Source organism: Eublepharis macularius, chromosome 4 (assembly GCF_028583425.1).
Source record: "Eublepharis macularius isolate TG4126 chromosome 4, MPM_Emac_v1.0, whole genome shotgun sequence".
NCBI lineage: Eukaryota > Metazoa > Chordata > Lepidosauria > Squamata > Eublepharidae > Eublepharis > Eublepharis macularius.
In genome coordinates this window covers 145,589,105-145,597,211 of record NC_072793.1, presented here as the reverse complement: position 1 = coordinate 145,597,211, position 8,107 = coordinate 145,589,105, and positions in this window count along the sequence as shown.

The following is an 8,107-nucleotide window of genomic DNA, read 5'->3' as shown; positions in this document are numbered from 1 at the left end:
GGGAAATTTAAGAAAGAGCTTTTCTATCTCCCTTTTGAATTAGAAAATTCTAGATGGGTAACCATGTTAGTCTGTAGCTGCAAAAATAAAACGAGTCTGACAGTATTTTAAAGACTAACAGAATTTATTCCAACATAGAATTGCGTGAGTTGGAGCTCACGTATGCACATCTCTTCATCTGATGAAGAAAACGAACTCACAAAAGCTGACAAAAGAAAGTAATTATTCCTTCTTACAGATTTATGTACAGTGTTCAGATTCATCTTATGTTATGAATTCATCAGCTATTGGGAATGCTTCATACTCATGGTTAAGAGCAGCAGGACTCTAATCTGGAGAACCGGGTTTGATTCCCCACTCCTCCATTTGAGGCCAGCTGGTTGACCTTAGGTTAGTCACAGCTTCCCGGAGCTCTCTCAGCCCCACCCACTTCACAGAGTGATTGTTGGGAGGATAATAATAACACACTTTGTATACCGCCCTGAGTGAGTGTTGAGTTGTCCTGAAGGGCAGTATGTAAATCGAATGTTATTAGTATTATTAATATATTATTTGTTTTGATTGGATTGTTTGTTCATTTGACGTGCCCTTCTTTTAATTTGTGCTCTGCAATGTAATGTCATACATTGGTCACACACATGTTGTTTGTATACTGTTGGGAAAGGAGGGTTTTTCCCCCTGCCTATTCATGGCATCCTGATGCATTTGCGGCAATGTTTTGAGAAAGATAGTAGCAGAGACAGTGTCACTGGGAAATCCGGATCTTCACCCAGAATGGAGCCATTTTCCCTCCACTAGTCCCCCCATGGCAATTTCATGGCCACTGGAGGGCTTTTTTGTTTTTCATTTAGCAATTGAATATCATTATATCATTACAGAAACACTAAGCTAGTGCCTGGAGGCAGTTTTGGAGTGCATGCAGGCTACTAAATTGAGGTTTAATCCCAACAAAACAGGTGGCTGGAGGGCCTGGCCCAGGATTTAAGATGTCACCCATTCTGGATGGGGTTGCGTTTGGGGGTGCTCTTGGACCCAGGCCTGCTGTAGGATGAGCAAGTGGCAGCTGGGGGCAGGAGTGCCTTTTATCTGCTTTGACTGAATAGCTAGACATGGTTTTTCCTGGGTAGAAAGATCTGGTCACTGTAGTATATACCATGGTTACATCTAAGGTTGCTGAATGTCCAGTCTAGTATTTGTGGTTGCAGTCTGGGAAATAAATTGAGACAAGATTGGAAGTTCAAATGTCTGATGTTTTCTATTTAGGAGGTCCCAGAAACAGGCAGTACCATAGGGGGAAGTTAGGGGGAGCTCAAGGGTTAAAATAGAAAGAAAATGAAAAAATAAAGGAGCAAACAAAAAGAAATGAACCCTAGGGCTTGGCTTTGGACAGTGGGCTAATGGAAGGTAAACTGCAGCTAGTGTTGGCATTTCCATTGTTCCCCATTTGCTACAGGCTGTTTGACCAAGGAGATAAGGTATATTCTTTCCTCTGTGAGAAACTTAATAGGGTACCCAAGGGTATCCAAGAAACATGACCTTGTAGTTATGGGAGTCTTCAACTTTCCTCATGTGTGCAGGGAGATCAACTCTGCTACATGTCCAGGATCATGCAACTTTCTGACCTGCCTAACCAACAATTTCCTTTCTCAAATGGTGGAGGAAGTGATGAGGGGCTCGGCCATACTGGACTTGATATTAACTAACAAGAAAGAGTTGGTTGATGGGTAAAGGTGGTGGGATCCTTAGGAAAAAGTGATCATGTCCTCCTACAATTCCTTTTGCTGTGGAGTACCAAGGAAGTTTGTAGCCAAATGCAAACATTAATAAATTTAGAGATATTGTGAGAGTTATTCCATGGACAGGAATGCTAAAAGGGTAAGGAGTAAGTGAAGGGTGAACTCTCCTAAAAGAAGAACTCTTGCAGGCTCAAGCCATCACCATTCTAGCAATAAGGAAATTCGGTAGAGAATCTAAGAAGCCAATGTGGATGAACAGAGAGTTCTGTGATGAGCTAAGGAACAAAAGGAGATGTTCAAGAAATGGAGGGAAGGAAATGCATCCGAAGAAGAATCTAGGGATAGCTAGGCACTGTAGGGCAGCCATCAAAGAGGCCAAAGTTCAGAATGAACTGAGATTGGCTAGCGGGGCTCACCACAACAAAAAGACATTCTTCAGATATACATGAAGAGCAAACGGAAGGTAAAGGGGGCAATACCCCTGTTGCTGGGTGAAAATGGAGAAACTCTGACAGAAGACATAGAGAAAGCAGAAAGGCTAAATGCCTATTTTGCCTCAGTGTTCTCCCTGAAAGAGAGAACAGGTCATCCTAGAGATGGTAGTAGGCAAGGCATGGCATCAGGCCGGCAAGTTGACATGGGCAGAGAAGTTGTTGAGAAGCACCTAGCTGTATTAAATGTGTACAAATCCCCTGGGCCAGATAGAGTGCACCGGAGAGTGCTTAAAGAACTTCCAAAAGAGCTTGCAGACACTTTGTCCATCATATTCCAGGCCTCTTGGAGGACAGGTGATGTGCCAGAAGACTGGAGGGGGACAAATGTCACCCCAATCTTCAAGGAAGGGAAAAAGGATGATCCAGGGAACTACAGGCCAGTCATCCTGACCTTGGTCCCAGGGAAGATACAGGAGCAGGGATTAAAGGCATCATAATGCCAGCAACTGACAGACGACATAGTGATACGGGGAAGGCAGCATGAATTTGTCCCCAACAGGACCTGCCAGACCAACCTCATTTCCTTCTATGACCAAGTGACAGACTTACTGGATCGCGAGAATGCTGTTAATATAGTTTATGTGGATTTCAGTAAAGCTTTTGACAAGGTTCCTCATGCTATTCTGATGGTTAAACTGGAGGTCTGTGGACTGGTAGGATGGTTAGGTAGTTAGGGAACTGGTTAGATAATTACACCCAAATAGTAGTTCTCAATTGTATCGTGTCTGATTGGAGGGAGAAGAAAAGTGAAATACTACCGGGCTCAGTTGTGGGCCCAGTGCTTTTCAACATTTTTATAAATGATCTGGATGAGGATGTGAAGGGATCACTCATGAAATCTGCAGATGACACCAAACTTAGAGGAGTAACAAACACCCTTGAAGACAGAATTCAATGAAATCTGAACACACTGGAAAAGTAGGCAGATTTGAATAAGATGTGATTTAACAAGGATAAGTGCCAGGTTCTGCACCTGGGTAACAAAAATGCAAAGCATGTATACTAGATGAGGGATACACGAAGGATGAGGGAACAAGATCTTGATGTTTGGGTGGATAGGAAACTAAATATGAGCAGTCTGGGTTATGCAGCAGCAAAAAGGGCTAATATAGTCTTGGAGTGTATCAACACAGGCATAACATCCAAATTACAGGATGTTATTATTACACTACATACTGGGTCAGGCCCCACCTGGAGTATTGTGTGCGGTTCTGGAGGCCTCACTTCAAAAAGGATGTGGACAAATTGGAATGGATGCAGAGGAGAGCAGCCAGGATGATCATGGGCCTGGAGACCAAGCCCTACAAGGAAAGACTGAGGAACTTGAGAATGTTCAGTCTGAAGAAGAGGTGGTTGAGGGGAGACATGATTGCTCTCTTTAATTATTTTAAAAGCTGTCACTTAGAGGAGGGAAGGGAACTGTTCCTTTTAGCAAGAAAGGTAAGGCTAGAAACAATGGGCTTAAACTACGAGAGGGAAGGTACCAGCTGAACATTAAGAGAAACTTCTTCACATTAACAGTCATTTAGCATTAGAATTGGCAGCCTATGGATGTGGTGGGCTCCACCTCCTTGGCAGTCTTCAAGGAACGGCTGGACAAATACTTGTCAGGGATATTTTAGGCTGTTCCTGCACTGGGCAAGGGGTTGGACTAGATGATCTGTAGGACCCTTCCAACTCTATGATTCTATGATCTGAGATGAAGAGAAGATTGAAACCCCCCTTCTGAGGCCAAAGAGTTTTTTCTCCCCCTTCCAGAAAGCAGTGGGGTGGGGGTTTGTTCCTGTGTTAAGGAGGACTGGTTTCTGTTTTCCCCCATGCAACATGGTGGGCTCTTACCTTTTGCGCATTTATGTTGTGTGCTTTCTAGCATCCCCCTTCTCACTTGGGGAGCTGCGTTGCCTGCCCCACTTCACCTACCCCTACAAGCCTGCTGCCTCTTCTGGCTCCCGTCTGGGGAAAACAGGCTGCTTCTCTCTCTTTTTCTCAGTAGGAGGCAGCAGCTGCAAGAAAATGAGGGGTACAGCCCAATCAAGTGTTTGGAGAGGACATGATGAAGAAATGAAGTTCCCGTTGTGTCAGCCTAACCGTGGCAGCCCTAGTGCAACGGGACAGTGGTGGCAGCCCCATGCAATAGGGCCCAGCCCGGCAGAACCCACCACAAACTGTGGTGGCCTGGCACTGGCAGCCATCGTGTAACTGGCTCAGGCCCAGCAGCTTCAACTGACACCACACTATTGGGTTCGGCCCAGTGGTAGCAGCAACCAGTTTGCAACTAGACCCAGCCTTGTGACAGCAAGAACCATTGAACAACTGGGCTTGGCTCAGCCTTCTCCAGTGGTTTTTCTTAAAGCCTAGGGAATTGTTTTTATTATTTGGGGAAGTTTTAACCCCCTGATTTTTATTTTTAGATTTAAGATTTTTCTGTATCCTGGGATTTTCCTGAAGTTCATAGAGAACTCCGCCCCTATCTGTCCCTAGCTGTAATTTTCTGATCTAGCAATCCATACTCTATGGCTCCATTAGGAATTATGTATTATGTATCTATGTATGTGTTTAATGTGTTTTACAAGTCTCCGTTAGTTTGGCTGCTGTACACCTACACCGCTGGCCTTCAGAAACCTGAAATCAATGTTGACTGGATTGTGCCCACTCCCTCTATAATGGAATGATAATTTTCATAATTTACTATATAAAGGATTAACAGTTAACAGTGGGTCTACTGTCTGATTACTTTGAATTGGTCCATCACCATGGCTTGGCCTAAATCATATACTTGATGGGGGAGATAATGCTAATGTTCCATAATGACCGTACATAGTCACTTCAATGGGAACTAATTGGTTTTCCTGTTAGCTCTCTCATTCTCTTGCTCAAGGGCCCATCAGAGTTTGGAGAAAGTGTTACCTAACCAATTGAATGGAAGGGGCAGGAGAGAGAGACAGAGAGAGAGACCAGGCAGGGGAATAAATTGTGAGATGAGAAAGTAAGCATCTTTACTTGATTGAAAGAAAAGAATGATCAAGTGCGAGGCCATAAAAACATAAGAAGGCTCATGCTTGGATTAGACCAGCAGTCCATGTAGTCCAGCATCCTGTTTCACACAGAGAGGCCACCAGTTGCCCTGGAAGGCCAATAAACAGGGCCTAGAAAACAAGGACTTCCCTCGATGGTACCTCCTGGCCCTGGTATTTAGATATTTACTGCCTCTGGCTATAGAGGTTTCCTTTAGTCACCATAGCTAGTAGCCAGTGATGGATCTATCCTCACCTGGAAAACATGTTGTGGAGTAGTGGGTCTGCTATTTTGTAAGGCTATCACCCTCCCAGTACTCCTGCATCAAAGGAAAGGAAATTTGAGTGGTGTTGCCCTGGTACATCTCACTGCTCAGGGAAAAGTGTACCAATTCTTATTCCTGCTGTATTACTGTCATTTGTCTTTCACTGTCTTATACATTGCTTTGTTTGACTCGGTACAGTCTCAAAGCATAGAGCCAAGTATAGTTCGCTTGCCTGCTTAGTTATTTGACAATCATTTTTCCTCCCTTTTAGGCCTTTTATGTAACAAATCATTTTTATGAAATGTAAGAACATGCTTTGTGCAATATGGGAGAAAAAGTCTTGAAAGGCTTTTTGCACCTTCCACTTCAGGGCTTTCTTTTATTCTGTAACAAGTTTTCCATTCTTCTGACACCACATTATCAACCTCTGCTGGCACACTTGAACAGTCTCTTTCTGGATTAACAATTACTGCACTCTTCGCCTTGGCAGGAGTAACAGCTGAAAATGAAAGATGGCTTCTTCACTGGCTGCCTCCACATGGTAAGCTGCTCATCATCACCATATAGACACATGAAGCTGCCTTATGCAGAGGAAACCCACTATTCCATCTAAGGCAGCGTTGCCTACTCTGACTAGCAGAGGCTCTCCAGTGTTCCAAGCAGATGTTTGTCACATCACTTAGAATCATAGACTCATCGATGCATAGAGTTAGAAGAGACCTCTAGGGTCATCTAGTCCAACCCCCTGAAAAATGCAGGAAATTCACAAATACCTCCCCCCCCCGACATACATACCCAATGACCCTTACTCCATGCCCAGAAGTAGCTGATCCTTTTAAATGGAACCTTCTGCATGCAAAGCAGAAGTTGTCTCACTGAACTCTGTCTCCCCAGTACTACGGGCGTACAAACAAACAAAAATCTGGGTAATCCATATCAGGGTTTCAGGGATTTTTAAAAATCTGCGTCAGAGAATCCTGGATTTAACTAGCCATTATTCCTTATGGGAGAAAATGTCCAGGGGGCTGGGGACATTTTTAAGCAAACTCTACCAAATTTGCAGGGAACTTGCTCTCAACTGTCCACTATTTCAGGAGGATTTGACCCCTGAAAAAGCTGCCCCCCCACTCTCCATTGTTTCCTATGTAGGAAATATTTCCAAGGCTTTCAAACATGGCTTGTCATCCCCCCCGACCCGCCCCTTTCTTGGGATTCTCTGGTTTGACATTAATTCCCTTGCAAGCTTAAACAACAACTGAACCAAACTGCAGCAAGAGAACCAATGTCAAACCTGAGGATCCAAACATCAAATCAGAGAATCTCTTTCTGAATCAAGTGCGGGGAGCTTGTCGAGCCATGGGCTTTAAAAGGTGGGTGGCAGCAGCAGTTTGAAGGGCTCTTTTGGAGCTTAGGTGGGAGAAGGAGCAGAATGGGATGGGGATGGGAATCCACTCTGTCTGCTGCCTCCTTCCCTGCTCAGCTAGCCTTGCACCATTCTCCTGCAGCAGCATGGAGCTTGGCTCCATTTGCACTAAAGCCCCCTGCATCCAAGCTGCTCAGTTGTCCTGTGGTATTGGCCTACAGCCAAATAGTTCAGTCCAGCTGCCTGGACTGGATCTAGGCTTCATCCCAGGGAACCCGCATAGCCAGATTATCCTGGATCAGCATAAATCCATCTTTTTCACCAGCTCCCGGACCCAGATCACACACCCCTACCCAACACAAATTGAATCTCCCACCTCTGCACCACCAGCTCATGGTAACTTATGACTCCACTGATTTGTGGTATCATGGAGAGATGGAGGCTGCTAGCCAACAACATGCTGTATGGAAAGTAGGTGCTGCAAGGATCAGTTTTAAGAAACCTCCATGCAGCTGCCTATTCTTAGTTTCTATTTCTTGCTATCTATTTTGCAGTTGGCATCATCAGAAAGATGTGATGCTCAACATCCACACAAAACAGTCTCTGCCCAAGGGAAGTAAATCAAACACATACTTGAATCATAAACAGAGATGTAAAAATGGGCACCAACCTGACCAGCATTGGTCAGATTATAATACAGAGAAGCCAAGATGACTATCAGAATCCAGCCATAGATCTTGAATAAAGCACATCTGGGGCTCTGTATACAAATGAATTTGTCATACAGCAGAAGAAGAGGAAAGAAGTCGTGCCATGAGGTAGCAAGATAAAAAACAAGAATCATTCCTGAGGTGCAGGAGGTCATGGTACTAAGGGGAAATGGCTGTCAGGGGAATTTATAAGATCAAAAAAAGAGGAAAGCCAGCAGAAGTGTTGGCTCAATTGGCCATTATCTATTAACTAAGTGTAGTCAACACTTTCTTATTTATTGGTGCCTTGGACCTAAGGCAGAAAGCCTAGGTGTAGAGCTGCCAACCTCCAAATGAGGCCTGGAATTCTTCAAGAATTACAACTGATATTCAGCAAGATTTGAGTCCAGCAGCATCTTAAAGACCAAAAAGAGGGCCCTCTTCATCAGGTATTTGGTGAAGGGAGCATTAACCCTCAAAAGCTTTTACCATAAAAATTTTGTTGCTCTTTACGGTGCTACTGGATTCAAATCCTGCAGTTCTAC